This window comes from Microtus ochrogaster, chromosome 24, assembly GCF_000317375.1.
Source record: "Microtus ochrogaster isolate Prairie Vole_2 chromosome 24, MicOch1.0, whole genome shotgun sequence".
Lineage (NCBI taxonomy): Eukaryota > Metazoa > Chordata > Mammalia > Rodentia > Cricetidae > Microtus > Microtus ochrogaster.
In genome coordinates, this window is record NC_022024.1 from 16,989,638 (window position 1) to 17,006,816 (window position 17,179).

At 36.6% G+C, this 17,179-nt stretch overlaps 1 protein-coding gene across 2 annotated transcripts in view; it reads left to right on the forward strand.

Annotated features, from left to right (window-relative positions):
• Syt1 (synaptotagmin 1) overlaps positions 1 to 17,179 on the forward strand; it is a 505,227-nt gene that overhangs the window by 81,056 nt on the left and 406,992 nt on the right. For both annotated transcript variants that reach the window (XM_013350339.2, XM_013350340.2), the window contains exon 2: positions 15,503 to 15,604. The gene's annotated coding sequence lies outside the window, so the exon portion shown is untranslated. The remainder of the gene's footprint in view (positions 1 to 15,502; positions 15,605 to 17,179) is intronic.

Genomic DNA, 17,179 nt, shown 5'->3' on the forward strand with positions numbered 1-17,179 from the left:
CTTCAATTACACATATATCTTCATTCTTCCTCTCTAAAGTAGGTCATGTCTGTGCCCGCAGGCCCTTTGTTTGGAGAAATTAGGTATTTATGACATCGTGGTAGACTTAACTTTGTGACTTTAGTCTTCAAACATTCTTTTCTTCTTTAATTCTTGCAGAATAAGAATACTGTGATGAAGTTCTCATTGTATCAATCAGTTGCTTTTATGTTTGGGGAATTTGATCTTATTCCCTTTGTGTTTCCAGCCACTGGTGATGCTTCCTTTAAGATCATTTCCTCTGTGCTTCCTTGACTCACCAGCACTGCAGCAAATACACGTAAGAAGATGGTTGTAGTTTTCTTCCTTAATGATGAGGACTTATTTAAGCTTTACTAACACCTTGCAAACTATTCAGGCAAAAACGTTTTTAATACCCCATGAAATGATAGACACGCAGAGTTGTAATCTCGCCAATAGAACTAAACCAATTGGTCTGTACATGCATTTCTGCTTAGCATGTCAGTTCTGGGTAATTGTGCGTCGTGTTTTCTTGTGCACCAAGAGCTATCCTTCACTGATTTTATGGAAAAATCTCCTGCATTCCTATCACTCAGATCACTCTAAACCAAAAGGAGAGATTAAAACGCCCCTAAACCTTTGTAAATAGTTCGTATTTTCTATGAAGAGCATATTTAGATGGACTTAGCTGATGATGAAGTTGTATTTCTGCTTTATTGCTTTCTTCCCATTTCTGTTACTGTTCTATGTGTTTATTCCTTTGTTTCTAGAAATAATGCTATTTTGTTTGTTTTAGTTTGGTATTAATTTGCTTCCCTTAAAGCTTAAGGTTGTGCTCATAGATGATCTCTGAAGTTTGAGTCATGTTTCTGATCTAGGTAATTATTTCATAAGGTTTGTAATGGATCACCTTATAGATACACAGAAATTTTTGTCTATGATTCTCACAAAAACTAAAGTACCTAGTAGTATTTAAGGTACTTCCTAGAATATTGCAATCGCTCTGTAGCATTCTTTCTGGAATCTTAAAATTAATATACTAGCTCTAGAAATTGGGTATTTTCCCTTTTTTTCTGTTCATACTTAATGCCTATGACCTACAAAGAATGAACACTGAACCTCAGCAGTAGAAAACTTTCCCAAGGCTGCACCTACCAAGATGAACCAAATAGGTCAACTTTCTAAAGAAAATAGTGTCATGGAATAAATGTGTGTTGGTACAGATGCATAGGTATAGAAACGTGTGTGAGGGTTTGCATGTGTATCTTGTCTGGGTGACAGTAGTAAAGTTTAGCCTGTGAGTATGCCTAGTCTTGATCTCCACAGTCTATGGTGTGAGTTAAGCTGCCAAAAAAATCATTTTTAACACAAAGTCATATAAGAAGAAGGAAATTGATCCTGAGTGTAAGTAAATGACTGTCACTTTCCTCCACCATCATTGTTTCCCTGAAGTCCACTTACCATACCATACTCTGCCCTCAGAAAATAAGACGTGGAAAATTCAGCATCTGTGAAGGTGCATCTTCTCATGCCACTTGAAAATCTTTATTCATTTTTGTTTTGTTATATTGTTTCAAGAACTCTTAACACAGCTATATCGTCTGAGAAAAAATTTGATTTGAATGCTGTGGATCAAATCCAGGGTCTTGAATATGCTAAATATGAAGTTTGTCACTGACAAACTTCAAATTATTTTAGTAGTATTAAACAATATTGTTGATCATGGACATAACAACACTTAGAATTCATCTTTCCTACATAAATTCAGAAAAAAAATTCATTTCCTTCCTTCCAGGCAGTGTTATCTATTATTCTAGTTTATTTACTATGAGCTTGACATTGTTGTCTTCTATAAGGCGAGTCGTACTGATTTTGTCCTTCTGTGACTAATTGATTTCACTTAGCAGATGTTCGTATATATCGTCTGTGTTATGTATATTTTGAGTTTTCCAGGTTTTTTTAAGCCGAATAATATTCCATTCTATGTACATAATGTATTTTAAAAAAATCTTTTTCTCTCTGTATTCTGAGAAGAAGCAAAGAGACATTCAACATTGGTCTCTTTAATAGATTCATGGATATGAAAACATTACAGAAGCAGCAAAAGCAAAAATAGATTCAAATGGCACTACAATCAGACTAAATTATCTGTGCACCACCAAGGAAATAATGAAGAATGGAAGAAAGTGCTTGCCAACTATAAATAATAAGAACTTATTTTCTGAAATAGATGGGGAAACTCTTGGAGACCAACCATAAAACAAGTATTAACCTGATTTAAAGCTCTCCTAAAATCTTAAACAGATATTTCTCTAAAGCTGGCATGTAGACAGCCAAGCATGTGACAAATTACTGCACATCTCCAACCCTCAGGGCAAAGCAGAGCAAAGCTACAATTATATACAGTATCATCCCACTGAAAATGGCTGTTTGAAAAAGAGACAAGTGAGAGCAAGTATTGGTGAGGTTGTGGCAAACCAGAACACTTATACAATACTATTGATAATGGAAATAGAATAGCTATCCTTAAAAGCTACATAGAAGTGCCTCAAAAATTACAGTTACCAAGTGATGCTGAAGTGTCTCTCCTCGTTTTTTTTTTTTCCAGACAATGATTGAAACCAAGATCTTTAAAAGTTATCATTCATTACAACACTCTTGATGATATCTGAAATGCAGACTAACCCGGCAGATGAATGGATGAAAATTATGTGCATACAGTGGGCTCGTATTCAATAACTTCCTGAAGTGTAGGGATAATGGACCAAATCCTGCAGTAGTATGCAGTGCTTGGGATAAATTCCTCTTCCCAGCTTTATGAAGCAATATTCCTGACCGTTCTCTGGGCTTCAGCTCCTCTGGTCACATGCTCACTGTCTTTGGTATTTCTATCCACACTGAGTGTCCCTGGAGACACTTTCCTCTAAGCTCCACTGAAATAAGGTCCAATTACAACAGAGCCTGTAATAAAAAAAAAGTGTTACTGTATTATATAAAAAATTAATTCAACATGTATTTTCTAAAAGAACATAGAAAGAATAAAAATTTCCTTATTTATATTCACCATATATTCATTCATCTACCACAAATTTGGAAAGTTATAGTTGACAAAGGAAATAAATAGTTTATTTATTATATTATTTTTAGCTTTAGGGGTAGTATGTTGGGTATAGGATAGAATACATGCTGTTTTTAGAATTTTGGAATTTTTTAAATAATATTCAAAGATTACCCAGCTAAAATGGAATTAAGTGCACAACATACCTTTATTGTATGGGTATTACCATAAAGATTATTCTGTATATATCATTAAAAATGGTTTTACTAGCTGAACTCTACAGAATATTAACAGTGGTGGTGCATACCTTATCTAAGCACCCAGGAAGCAGAGGCAGATGAATATCTAAGTTCCAGGTGAGTCTGTCTACAGAGAGAGTTCCTGAAAGGCAAGGATTACACAAAAAAAGAAAAAAGAAAAAAAAAAACCCTGTCTTAAGAAAAAAAAAAACAACAGCAAACAAAACATATAGAGATAATATAGTTTTTTATTTAATCTTATACATGTATATTTAGTGTGCACACACGTGTGTGTGTTTATTCGCCATACTGCATGTGTAGAATTCAAAAGACAACTTAAAGGAGCTGATTTTCTCTTTCTATCATGTGGGTTCTTTACTCACTAAGAACCTTACTCCTAAGGTGTATCTCTAGCACAAGATAAAAAAATCATAAAAGAAAGTAAAAATGTATATTGTGTTATGGCATTAGTCTCCTGCAATGTCCAAGTACCATCTCACCATAACCTTGGTGTTTTTATACAATGGAACAATGAATTTGCATGATAGAAAAGATATCTGTTTTCTCCTATTCCTGGAGTTTAGCAAAGGAAGAAGCATACAGTCCTGCTGTCCTTCTTTATATATAGGTTATATATAGGAAATGCTGACTGAGAGCAACTGAATGTAAAGAATATGATGCAATGCACAAGTCTGAAATCCTGCCATGAATAACAAGATTTCAAAATTAACTACTAAGGGATAATTGTTACTGACGACATGGACATAATTTATGCAAACTAAGTAGGTAGATGACTCAATCTAATAATGAGAAATTACTCTTAATTTTATTTTAAGACATGAATTATAATTTTAATATTAAGCTTTTCCCTTCTATATCATCTCCTTTTTATTATATCATCTTTAAAATTATATATATATATATAATTCATGAAAAAATAAGAATTAATTTTTTAAGATCTTTAAGCCTTTAAATGACATTTTCTTAAGTAAATGCTTACATATACTGATATGGCTGATATTGTGGGCATGAGGGTGGGAATATTAAACAACTGATACATAACCCAGGGTATCTGAGCACACACAGTTTCTAATCCTCCATGTTAGCTTACTACTTGCTATACCTAGTTATTTACAAGTTGATATTTCATATACTCCATATGTAAGTCCAATGAAATATGTTTCCCCCTTCAATTCTACCTTTACTATTGCCAATAATTAACATTGTTTTAAATATTATGTCAACTTTTCTTTATAGGAGATAATTCTTGAGGGTTTTCATTGGTGAGAAATGGAAGATTAGTGGGGCTCAGTGACTTATCAGTGATCTTGTAAAGCACAGTCATAAGGTTACATATAGAATAAGGGATTAGGGGAAGGATTGGATAGCCCTAGGAAGGGGAATTAGAATAGAAATATATGGATGTATGGATTGTGGCAGGAACAGGAGGACCAAACAGGGAGGGGAAAGGAATAAGAGAAGACAGAAGGGAATATGGAAGGACAGCTAAAAATTAGGGGCCATTTGAAAGGTCATTTTAAAAAAGACCATAGCAGATCCTTGAATCAGTATTGGTTCTAGGTCTCTTAATCATCATATGAGAGCGTATTATCAAAGATACCGCACTTCCTGGAACCAGTTAATGTTGTAGGAAAGCTGCTTGTTTGTTCCCAGCTGCTCAGCTCCGAAATAATCACACAGAAATAATATTATTTGCAATACTGTTTGGCCAATAGCTTAAGCATATTTCTGGCCAACTCATATCTTAAATTAACTCATCTCCATTTATCTGTGTACCACCATGAGGCTGTGGCTTACCAGATAAGGTTTCAGCATCTGTCTCCAGCAGGCATGCATGGCTTCTCTCTGACTCTTCTCCCATCCTTCAGTTTGGTTTTCCACGCCTAGCTCTGTTCTGCCCTGCTATAGGCTCAAAACAGCTTCTTTATCCATCAATGGTATTCACAGCATACAGAGGGGAATCCCACATCAAATTAGGTCATCAGCAAATTTTCTGAAGTAAATTAAATCATGATCGCTATCTAAATCAGAAGTCACAGTTTTTAAACATGTATGCTGTATGTCTTGTTCGTTGAACAATTATACACCTGAGTCATTCATCATACTCCATGTCATTTTATCCTTGTGACTGTAAATCAGGCACCTGTACCATTATGTTAATGATGAAAGGCTCAGTAGTTTAGCGATATTCTCCATCTGTTTGATCAAGTTGTAAAGTTGCAGTCACAAAGAAATCCCTCTAAATCTTCAGTTTTTCAGTCTTTCTTTTTTTTCCATCTTGTTTCATTTTGCATAGTAATTATTTTTCTCTTACTGCAACTTTTCAACTTTCACAGGGTTTACATTGCATGTATCTACCATATAATTTATGTCAGGTCATGTCTGGACTTACAGAGCTTTAGTCTGAACTCAGAATTCCCAAACTCCTAAAGGTGGATTAACCCCCCCCCCTCACTTTTGGCATCTGATGTGATGTATAAGAAAGTATTTGTTTCTTTTTGTGTTCTTCATCCTCATGTAAAGCACAAGTTAGTAATCATGAAGATCAAGCCAAGGGTAATTATCACTGATTTTTTAATGTAAATGGAGGTAGCACTTATATTTCCCAGCTGCCCAGACCCGAATAATTGCACAGAAACGTTATTAATTACAACACTGTTAGGCTAATGGCTTAAGCGTATTCCTAGCTAGCTCTTATATTTTAAATTAACCCATTTTTATTAATCCATGTATCGCCACAAGGCATCTTACCAATAAGCTTCTCGTGTCCTTCTCCTTCAGCAGTTACATGGTGTCTCTTTGACTCTGCCTGCTCTCTCTATATCTCTGTTCAGATTTCCCTCCTGGCTTTACTCTGCTAAGGAAGTAGCTGAAACAGCTTCTTTATTAGCCAATTGTAATAAAACATTTTCAGAGAGTACAGAAGTGAATCCCACATCATCACTTACATATGAGATCAGTATATGCTTTCAAATTCCCTTAACTTCTCCAGCGTGTTACTGAATAGTTTCTTGTGAAAGAAAGAAATGAAGAAAGAAAAGAAGAAAGAAAAGAAGAAAGAAAGAAAGAAAGAAAGAAAGAAAGAAAGAGAGAGAGAGAAAGAAAGAAAGAAAGAAAAGACGGCAATAAGTAAAATCTTAACTGACAATTGCATATAAATATTAAATACAACAAGGTTCTTTAACTTCCTGTGTCAGAACAAAGAATGGCCTCTCAGCCAGCCTCATGCACCATAACACATGTGTGAACTATCTTTTCTAACATATCTTATAGTCAGCTTAACAAATATTTATTGAGTTCATATTGTGGTCATGGTAACAGTATGGGAGCTATGAGAAAGACTAAGATATTATTTGTGCCCTGGAGGAGTTAATAGCCTGATAGCAAAAGTTAACATGTATGTAACCAGTGCGGTACTTTCAAGGATAAAATGGGTGCTTTAATAGTGACAGAAAAGGTACTGTTAGTATAAAAAGTGCAAGGCTAGAGGGCAGAGCGATGCAGAGCTGGCGTTGAAGTGGCAGGATATTAAAGGCAAGACATCAGTCACAAACCTGAAGTACATACAGACCTGAATTAGTTAGGGGGCTGATGGTATAGAGGGAAAACTATCAGGGTTGTTTCTTGGAAAACATCAATAATTCATGACACTTAATCAGATTTGCCAGTGAAAATTGGGAGAGGTCAAAGGTCGATTCTCATTTCTTATCAGATTTCGAGATAGCACACAGAAAATTAGAAAATGCTCTGGGGTAACTAGGCAGCTTTTCATTTGAGGCGAAATCTATGAGTAGATCACCATCGCTTGGAAATTTGGGTCAGAGGTGCAGCAAAAACAATAGCCCTAAAGATATAGTGTTGAGATTGTTGGTGTAGAATAATATCTGAAACCATTAGAAGGTTATGGAGTCAGAGCAGCACTAACGATCAAGAACTTGGAACTCAAATACAGATGTAATATAAGAACAGAAAGTAACGAAAAAAAATGCAGATCTAGGAACTCCCCAAAGAACACACACTGCAAATATTTGAAATGGATCAGAAAGACATCTAAAAGTTTTATCACGTTCATTCAGAAGGGAGAATGAGTAGTAGATTTGATAACCAGGAGGGCTGATGTCGATACAATGTAATTGGATAGGGAAGCAAAATGGTGGAAGATTTTTATAGATTCAAGTGATTAAATTTAAGAACTTACTTCAAAAGATTTGCTTTAAGGACAAGAACATACATATGTGGTTGAATGATTAGGCAAAGTGAAATTAATATTTTGGCTTAATTAAAAAAACCATGAGCACACTTGTTTACTCAAAGGGAACAAATATGACGCAAAAGAACCCCACGTACAGAGAACCTAGTCCTTATTTGGGCTTTAGATTGTTTCTTTTCTGAGACTAGAAACAATGTATCCAGAATATTTAAAGCTTTTACTGAAAGAGTAATCACATTTTCATAATGACCTGTACACGATATAACCCCATAATTACCTCCAAAAGTGAAAGAGGAGGGAAGGAAGGAGGGAGGAAAGAAGGAAGAAAGGGAAGGAAGAAAGAAAGGAGGGAAAGAGGAAAGGAAGGAACTGAAATTTCAAAAATTTTCTGAGCAGTGGTCAAGGAAAGAGAAATATAGTGAAAAGAACTGTCTGAAGTACAGCATTTTATTTAACACTCATCTATGAAACTACGTCCCAGGTACAATTGTGCCTGTCCATGTGTTTATATGTATGCATATACATACATGTGTGTATGCACAGTCCCCATCATGGTTGAAAGAGGATCCCAGATCCTATGGAGCTAGATTTACAGGAGGCTATGAACCACAGTCATGAATGCTGAGAACCACTCTGCACTCTTAACCAAAGTCATCCTTCTGAATCCCACATCTGCTGACCCCATTTGTAAGATATTTGGAAAGACTGATCCTAATCATTCTTTCTGAATATGAGAAGAAACTGGATCTGAAAGGTCTGGTGATATGTGGACATCTGTCAAACTGTGGTCTTTAGACACTTGCCCTGTGCCAGGCATAGAGCTGAGTCCTTAACCAACACCACAGAATACTAAGCAGGGCTTCAGGGGTTTCTTGGCAGTGTCTTATTTAGCATTGCTTTTTAGCAGACATAACAGTTAAGCTGTGGTGTGAAACTTTGCTAACTCACTTTTATAGAGAACGTCTTTGGGTTCATGCCTTGTGTTCCAGGAAGAAAGGAAATGAACAAGCGAACATCATCTATAATGTCGTGTTGACACTGTAAAGAACATATACATGAAGAAAGATTACTGGGCTGATAAAGAACAGCCCTATACAAAAATGACTACTGAACAAAGACTAGGATAAACTAAAACAATATATTGCAAATGTCCAGATATAAATAGATATATGTTAATATAGTAGTAGTTTAGGATTTGCCCATTTCTTTTGCAAAAAGATTAAAAGGCCTGACAGAAAATGCTGCATTAGTTTATCTGTACACGTTCCAAAAGAACATGAAAATAATAAAAGACATTTAACATTTGTTAGTTTTATATAATGTTCTAAAATGTTATGTTTCTCATTAATTGGGCTTAATTATAAACACTATAAAACTCTAGCTTCAAAAGTCTGAGTGTCTCTTCGGGAAATGGATGCTTCTCACCTAGCATGTAGGAAGTTGGCTCCATGGCCAGTGCTACAAACAAGTAAAGACTCTCCTCCTAATGCTTTCAGAGGTGTGAAGTAACTTTCGAAGGCAGAGGCCAGTTTCCTAGTCTTTCTTTTATCCAATATAATCAATTAAGTAAAGATATGGGCTTGCGGAAATCGAAGTTGTTGGAATCAATTATACCTTTTTACATTTGATAGAAGAAACATGTAAATTGCTCGAAAAGAGTGAAGGTAGTTTTTTTCCCTCCATTGTTATTTTCTAGAGAATATGTTCATTCCCAAAAGAAGTGGATGACTCAGAAAGCTGGGAGAGAGAAGGTTGCTGCCATTACTCAACTGCAGTTTTCTTTGGGATGATACCAACTGTCTGGTTTTCTAACTCGGCTTCTGAGGCTTTAATGTGCAAAGTAACAGCTTAGAGTGGGCAAAATAGTTCATACAAAGTACACAATTATGATAGTAAACTTTAAAAATTACTGTAGTTGTATATTTGTTTACATTAATATGACTTGTTTTTCTCTTGGATTAAAACCCTTATGCAAATTGCAAAATTGTTTACAGTCACCTATACTATCTCCAACATGGTTTCTTTAAAGATTACTTATTTACATAAAAAGCTTTAATTTAATTACTTGAAAATAATACTTAGCAATTCAGCCAATATTGGTTCATTGTAAGTACACTATGCCTTTTTGTGTTTTGGCTAATATTTTATAGGTTTGTTTTTCCTTTCATGTGAATGTCTATGTTCAGTTGGGTTAATTCATTCAATCTCCAAAGCAATGATATTGGAAAAATAGTTTAATATAGTTTTGGTGTGAATTATGAAATCGAAGGTTGGACTAAATTCAAGTTTTCATGTTGTATTTCTAAAAAGAAAGGAAGAAAGAATTCCATGGCAACTAAGACTAACAGCATCTATCAATCAATCTGTGAAGATGAACAGAGTTCTCAGATTTGAATATCATTCAGAAAGGGCTTCCCTATTGGCCTTTCACCAACTGTTCATTAACTTAAATCTATAGTAAATAAATAGTGAAATGCATTTAAGTATATATTATATCACACTATTTAAAAGTATTAAATTGCACAAGCAGTGTGGGTTTTAAGTGTAATGCTCCAAAGGCATCTTTTAAAATCGTTTGGGTGTGAGGGAACTTCCTGTCAAGCTGCTGTAGGTTTTACCTTTGATTGCCCTGCCTTCTCCTCTGGAGGAATCGCTGTTCATCCTCTTCCCCATTTCCATTCACTGCTGTCCCTTGGTCTGCTGCAGCTCTGAGCTGAAAGGGTTGATTGCTGGGGGAGTGAACTTTTCATCCCTTTGCTTATTCAAATGAGACTGTGACTGGCTCTGATGGCTGCTGGCAGGAAACTAATTACTGGGAGAATCAGCTTGCAAGCTTGTGTGTTTTTTCCAGCTTTGTGGCATATACTTGGGCTCAGTTTACCTACAGGCTTACATGACCATGACAGCTAGCACAATTGTGCTAGGTTACCTGGTAGCAATAAGTCACTGTAACTCAACTCAATGGAGCCACGGTTTAACAAGCATAGCTCTCTCACAGAGGTGGGTTTTTTGCAAAACTCTACATGCTCTTTTGCCAAATACATGTATTCTACAAAGGGGTCTAAGCCGCTTTTGAAATATTTGGAATCAAACTTTAAAACGAGTTTACAAAAGAAAAAAAAAAAAAAAACATGTCCATTAGTTCTTGCTAACAAAGGACTAGCAAAAATAAGCGAAGCAAGCAAACAGTACAATTTTTTTTAACAATTCACAGCATAGTTGTGTGACGATTTTAGGATTCAAAAAACTACAAAAGCAGATGAACTTTTTTCATGGACTCAGTCAGGCAAGAAAGACAAGCTTTTCAAAATCTCTTTTTCTTATAATTGCACAATGAAAAAGTATATGAAATACCCTTGCGCTTTTCATCTCACAAAGAAAACAGTTATAAGAAATTTTTTTTTCTCCAAAACATTATTGTTGAAAAGACAGAACACCTTAGTTTTAATTAAGCAAAATTTCATAAGCATTCCTATGTTTGAAATCCTGAATTTTTAGAGCGAGGTGATGAGCAATGCTGTCTTGGTGCAGCCTGTGTATAGTAGTGGAGACCATGTGCAGTCTACATGACAAGGGTGTTTGTCACTAGGCTGAAAGGTAAAAAAAAATGGGGCACATGTTTCAGTTATGCCACTAGCCAGCTGTCCATTTGGGCATCTCAGTTTTCATTTATGATCATATTTCCCAGGATCAGAATCAGGAGGAAACCTTGTTGAGTCTGTAAATAAGCATATCAACACAAGCAATTCTGCATGCTGTATTTGTAGTTTACAGACTTGGTATTACAGTAGCTAAGTGGGCAGTGGCAGAAAAAAAATTATAATTCCTGAGATCTTTTTGCTTGTTTGGATGTGCTGGTTTGCTTGTTTTTGTTTTCTTAGTTTCTAATACAATGAGAAAACATATAATCTTAAATTATATACGTTCGTTCGTTAAGAAAAAATTAAAACCTCAGCTCTGACACTTTCTCCCCTCCATTTTTCCTTTGCCTGTTGTAGACAAGACTCCTCTCATACAAATATAGAACATTATGAAAAAAATGAGTAGTTATTTTTAAATGTTCATGTCTTGGGTAATTGGCTGATCTATTGTCTGTGATTTATTTATCTATGAGGTCAAATACTTGAGGTCATGAATCCTAAACTAATCATCTCTATTTGCATTTTGAAGGTTCACTGAATCCTTACTATATTGACTTCTATAAAGTTAATTTTCTATACTAAAGTACTATTCAAATTAGCCTCTTAAAAATTACACTATACAGCGAATTATGGACAAATGGGACCCCATGAAATTGCAAAGCTCCTAAACAATAAAGTGAACAGGTAACTGAGTGAAGAGACAACCTATGGAATGAGAGAGAAATCTTCATCACCTGTCCATCTAAAATATACAAAGAACAAAAAAAATCTAAACAAGAGTGCAAAGAATTCAATCTAACAAACTGTTTACAAAAGAAGGATTATTATTGGGTTTGTTTGTTTGTTTGTTTGTTTTTCGAGACAGAGGTTTGAAGCTTTTTCTGTAGCTTTCAAGCCTGTCCTGGAACTAACTCTTTAGACCAGGCTAGGCTCGAACTCAACGAGATCCGCCTGCCTCTGCCTCCCAAGTGCTGGGCTTAAAGGTGTGCACCACCACCACCTGGCACTATTCAACATCTTTAATTATCAAGCTAGTGCAAATTAAATCTATTTTGAGATTCTATCCCACCCTTGTCATAAAGGCTGTCATCAAGAAAACAAGTAAAAGCAAATGCTGGTGAGGACTTAAGGAAAGAAGAACTCTTCTTTACATCTGTAAAAGAGTAAATGGGTCCAGCCATTATGGAAATCAGTGTAGAGGCTTCCCAGAAACAATAGTAGACCTTCCATGGTACTGAGCTCTCTGACTCCTGGGCATATTCTTAAAGGTCTTTCTATACTACCACAGAACTATTTGCTCATTTTTGTTCTATTGACAACAGCGAGGTACTCGAATTAATCTAGTTTCCCATCAACTGATGATAGATAATGGAAATATGCTGCACAAATATGAAATTATGCAATTTTCAAGAAAATGGAAAAGATTGGGAAGGATGGAAAGTTACCCAAGCTCTGAAAGGCAAACATGCAATAGTATCTCTCATATGCAGACCTTAGCTTCCAAGAGTTTCCTATGTATGTTTATGTGGGTGGAGTATGGGTGGCAGGAAACTGGAAAGGATCCCCAAGACAGCAAATAAAAAGAGGCCTTAAGGGAAAATTGTAGGGAGAACATAGAACATATGTGTTGTGGATATGAAGGAGGGTACTGGGGATAGAAAGGTTTATGCCAAGCTAGCGGGGAGGAAGATGGGAGAGAGAAAACAACTGGAGACCAAACAAGGCCAAGAAAGTGTAAAACTGCCATAAGGAAATCTGCTACTTGGATGTCAAAATAAAATAATAACTAAAAAATAGAATATGGAAAAATTGAACATATATTAACATTGAGAGTATCCTGAAGAAGTCATTTGGGCAGTTTTTCTTGGAGAGAAAATGTATTTAAAGTACATTCCCTCTGGTTATTTTAGATTCTTGGAATATTAAGATAATCCATTTCTAATCCAATGAAATAGGTGAAAACAGTTGATAAATGAAGAGGCATCTCACTCCTAAGACAAGCTGTCAATCATCCTATAGTGGCATTGGGGTAGAGGCAGCATTTGCTATCTTTTGCGTGCCTTGGATTCTGGCAAAGACTCAGCTTCAGGTGATTGTTTCTAAGAGAAATGAAGAATGGATTTGTATAGAAAATGTCTTCAGTTGATGGCATGTAGTTTTATGTAGCTCATGGCAAAGCAATTTGTGGGTGGAGCTGGGGATTTTCTTTAACCCTGTGACCATGTAAACAATTCTTGTCTAGTCTATGTATTGAAGTCCGTGCTACCACTGTCCCCAGTGTAGACTGATAGAAGTGAGTTGGCCAGCATTGCCATATGACAGAGGGCTCTTAATCTCTAGTATTTGACTTCCAGAACTCATGTGCTTTGCTCACTCATACATTTTCCTCTATTGTGGAGAATCTGATGCAAGTGGCCCCTTTTCTCAGGAAGTAATGTTTTTGAGACACGAAGTCTTAAGAGAAACATTATAGACATTTGTTGGTGGGAAAGCCTACTTTATGTTGGAAATCATTGTGGAAAAATAATCCAGTTATGAAGGGTACAATTGGGTAAACTATCAAATAAACCCAGGTTGTAATAGCTCAGAAAAGAAGTGTTTGATTACCTCGTGCCTGGTAATATACTGAATCACACACACAGACACACATCTACCTATATCAGTGATAACCTTTTATACTTCATTCACAGTGAGCAACTGGAATTACCCTAGACAGTGAAAAAATATTCTCTGTGTACCTTGGCATATCCTAAACATGCATTGAGACACTTTAAAAGTTATAATCTTTCTTTCTATATGTCTAATTTTTTAAAGAAGGGAGTATCTGTCTTTTTTTTCCTTTTAATCTCTAAGAACTGACAGCCCCAAAAAATGCAAGGTGAAAGTAGGCAAATATCATTGAACAAATTACAGATGTTTAAACATCTATTTTTAAACATCCAGAAATAGCCTGAGCTGGAGCCCACTAACCTTGTTCTGTTGTAGTCAGGAAACTGACTCAAAAGTCACTCAACAAGTAAATTTTCATATAACATCAATTATTATAAATCAAGGGTTTTGATTTTCCCAAACACAGAAAACCAGCACATTTTCATATATGTTTATGCCAGGGTGATCCTGGTCCATTAGGTGGTAAACAGGATTCTTAACAACTGCAAATAAATTATTAAATTGTATGTGGATTGTGATGAAAGCTGCAGGGAATTACATATTCACTTATGTACGATGTTACAGGAAAACTCAAATCCTCAAATAATAGGGTGTTACCATGTAAGCCCCCCCAGAGAGTTGAAAACCAATCTGTAAAGAGTGTACAGTGCTCTGATTGATAACAGCACTTCCATCCATTTTTTTTAAAAAAAAAATTAACTTATTTAGTTTAATTGACAAATGACAAGTTACATCTATTTATGGTGTCCAACATGATGTTCATGCAAGACCTTAATTCAGACTTAGGATAAAGCCACTTGACTTCTCCATACTTAGGGTTTTATATCTGAAATATTAGGTCTGATGTGTAGAAACAGGATGCAAGGCTATTTGCATATCAACTAGGTTAGATAAGTACAACAGGAAGTGATTAAAGGAAACAGAAAGTAAGGTGCAAAAGAGAGAAAATACATTATAAAAGGAGACAAGGGAGACAAGAGACTAAGGACGGGAAGCAAGGAATGGAGCCGCTAGAATCTTTGCCAATCAGATGCTTATGTACAACACACAGCATTTCAATATCTTCCCTGGGTAAATAGCAATATCTTCCCTTTTTATTAATCCTGCTGCGGCTGCTGTTGCTCACAGAGAGTTGCACACATCAGCACAGACTTGGTTTGCTTTTCAATAACTCTAAAAGGGTGGGGAAACATTGCCAGAAAAGGATAGCTCGTCAGTCTCCTAACATGGAGCCTTGTTAGCAAAACAAAATGTGAGCTGCTGGGAGATAATTCCCTGTTGCTGGTAATTCCACTGGGGACCTTCCGTGGCAGCGGAGGCTGTTTCTCCTCTGTGGACCCACGCCATCGACCAGGATAGATCGGAAGAAATAGGAAAAAGTTGCCCTTTATAAGCCGAGCTACTCTTCTGAGACTTTGATTCTTTTAGCTTTTTGTTTGTTTGCTTGATGGGGTGATTGGAGAGTTTTAATGTCAGCATGAGTCATACCTATGGGTTCTTAGCCTGGAGCACCCAGTACAACTAGGAATTGAGGAAGCTGGAGCCGGGTATGAATAATGAATGGGCTGTGTAAGCAGAAGTCTGTATCCGGTCAATAGTAAAAGCATGTGCCGAATTGCAAGCCAGCGTGTTCATGGATTCTTTCTGTGCTTTCTCTCTCAAGGAAAACAAGAGCCAGAGAGCACTTGAACGGCCAACACCTGCAGTCAAATCAGAAGACCGGGCCCTTGCCGTCCTGAAAGCTCCACTAGACCATCTCGTTAAGGTATTCAAAAACAACAACAACAACAACAACAGTGTTTTTGATAGGTTTTTCTTACCAATGTGCTTTCCACCTTTATCTGGATGTATGTTGGGGGGGTGGGTAGGATTTGGAGAGACAATGAAACTCTATTAATTTCTTTTCATATTGTGTTTACAGAATCACTCATATAAACAATATAAACTGCCATAGGAAGCAGTCTTGTTTTGCACAATGGCCTTTCGGGTGCACTATTCAGTCTATAGTGTTAAGCAGGGCATCATCGAAAATTTCACTCGACAGCACAGTGGCCAGGAAGCAGATAAAGGGGGCTGCTGGTGATGTGCCAGCTTTCTCCCTAACCCTCTTTTGTTCTGTGCTGGTCCACATCTGCAGTGTTGTCCCCTTCCATGTGGGTCTTCCCCTGCTCTGCTAGTCCCCACAGACCCAGAGATGGGGTAGCACCAGTCTCTGAAGGGGCACTAGATTCAATCACATTGACAGTGAAGATAAGCCATCGCAAACTGTGTCTCTTTACATTTCTTTCTTGTGTTAAAGGGGCATTCATATTTGCCATACATTCTGGAACTGTGACCATTTTTAATGTGTTCCAAGGGCTAGATTAGCTAGCGGGGAACTTTGATAGCACTTTCGATGTTTTCCCCCAGTTCGTTTGGACTTCGTCAATTCCAAAGTTGTCACGGTTCATTGTCTGCCGATGATCTTGAGCGGCCTTGCATTCTGAAAGAATATGTCATGGCATCTGCCTCTGTGCTTTGGGGGCCTGCTACACAGATGAGATTTTTGCTAGAATACTGGGCTGGGGGGCAGGAGGTGTAAGGAAAATCTGCTTCAGAGGAGCGTTTTCTGGGGCCATGGCATGTCTCTTCCTTTCGTTCGGTGCCTAATCCAACACTGAGGTGAATGTATCACATTGCCACGATTACATAGCGCGGTTGTAAAGTAGCTGCTCGAATGTCTTATCTAATGAATGCCATCAAATTCAATTATCACTCTTAGACTCTTCATTAGGCAATCAAATGACCCCTTTGCTCTAAGACATTTCGAGCACACTTTTCCTAGGCATAAACACAATCCTTCATGGCAAATTGGTGACTCTCGGATTTTTATTTGGGCTTCTGTGTTCCAGATGTTTAGGATTTTAAAGCCTTGCCTCTGACATTACTGTCACCCTACGTAGGAGAAATATTGTTATTATGAGAAACTTTTACCTGCATGTCTTTACTACTTATCTCCATGCTAGGAGTTATACAGGACAGGTATGATGGCTCATGTCTGTAATCCTAGCACTCAGAAGGTTGAGGCAGTAGAATAGCTATGACTTCAAGGCTGTCTTGGACCACTGAATGAGGTTGTCTCTCACAACAAAAAAACAATAAACAAAACCTTTAAAATAAAAAGAAATGAGTATATAGGAAAATATGATTTTATATTCAATGGAATCCTGCGGTAAAAAAAAAAAAAGTTTTCAGCTTTAGGGATGAACGATTTTGGTCCTAGAGATGTTTGTCTTTTTATAGGAAGATGCCACTGTGCAGGATCACAGGTGTTATTGTTGAACTGTGCTTTTCTTTCTTT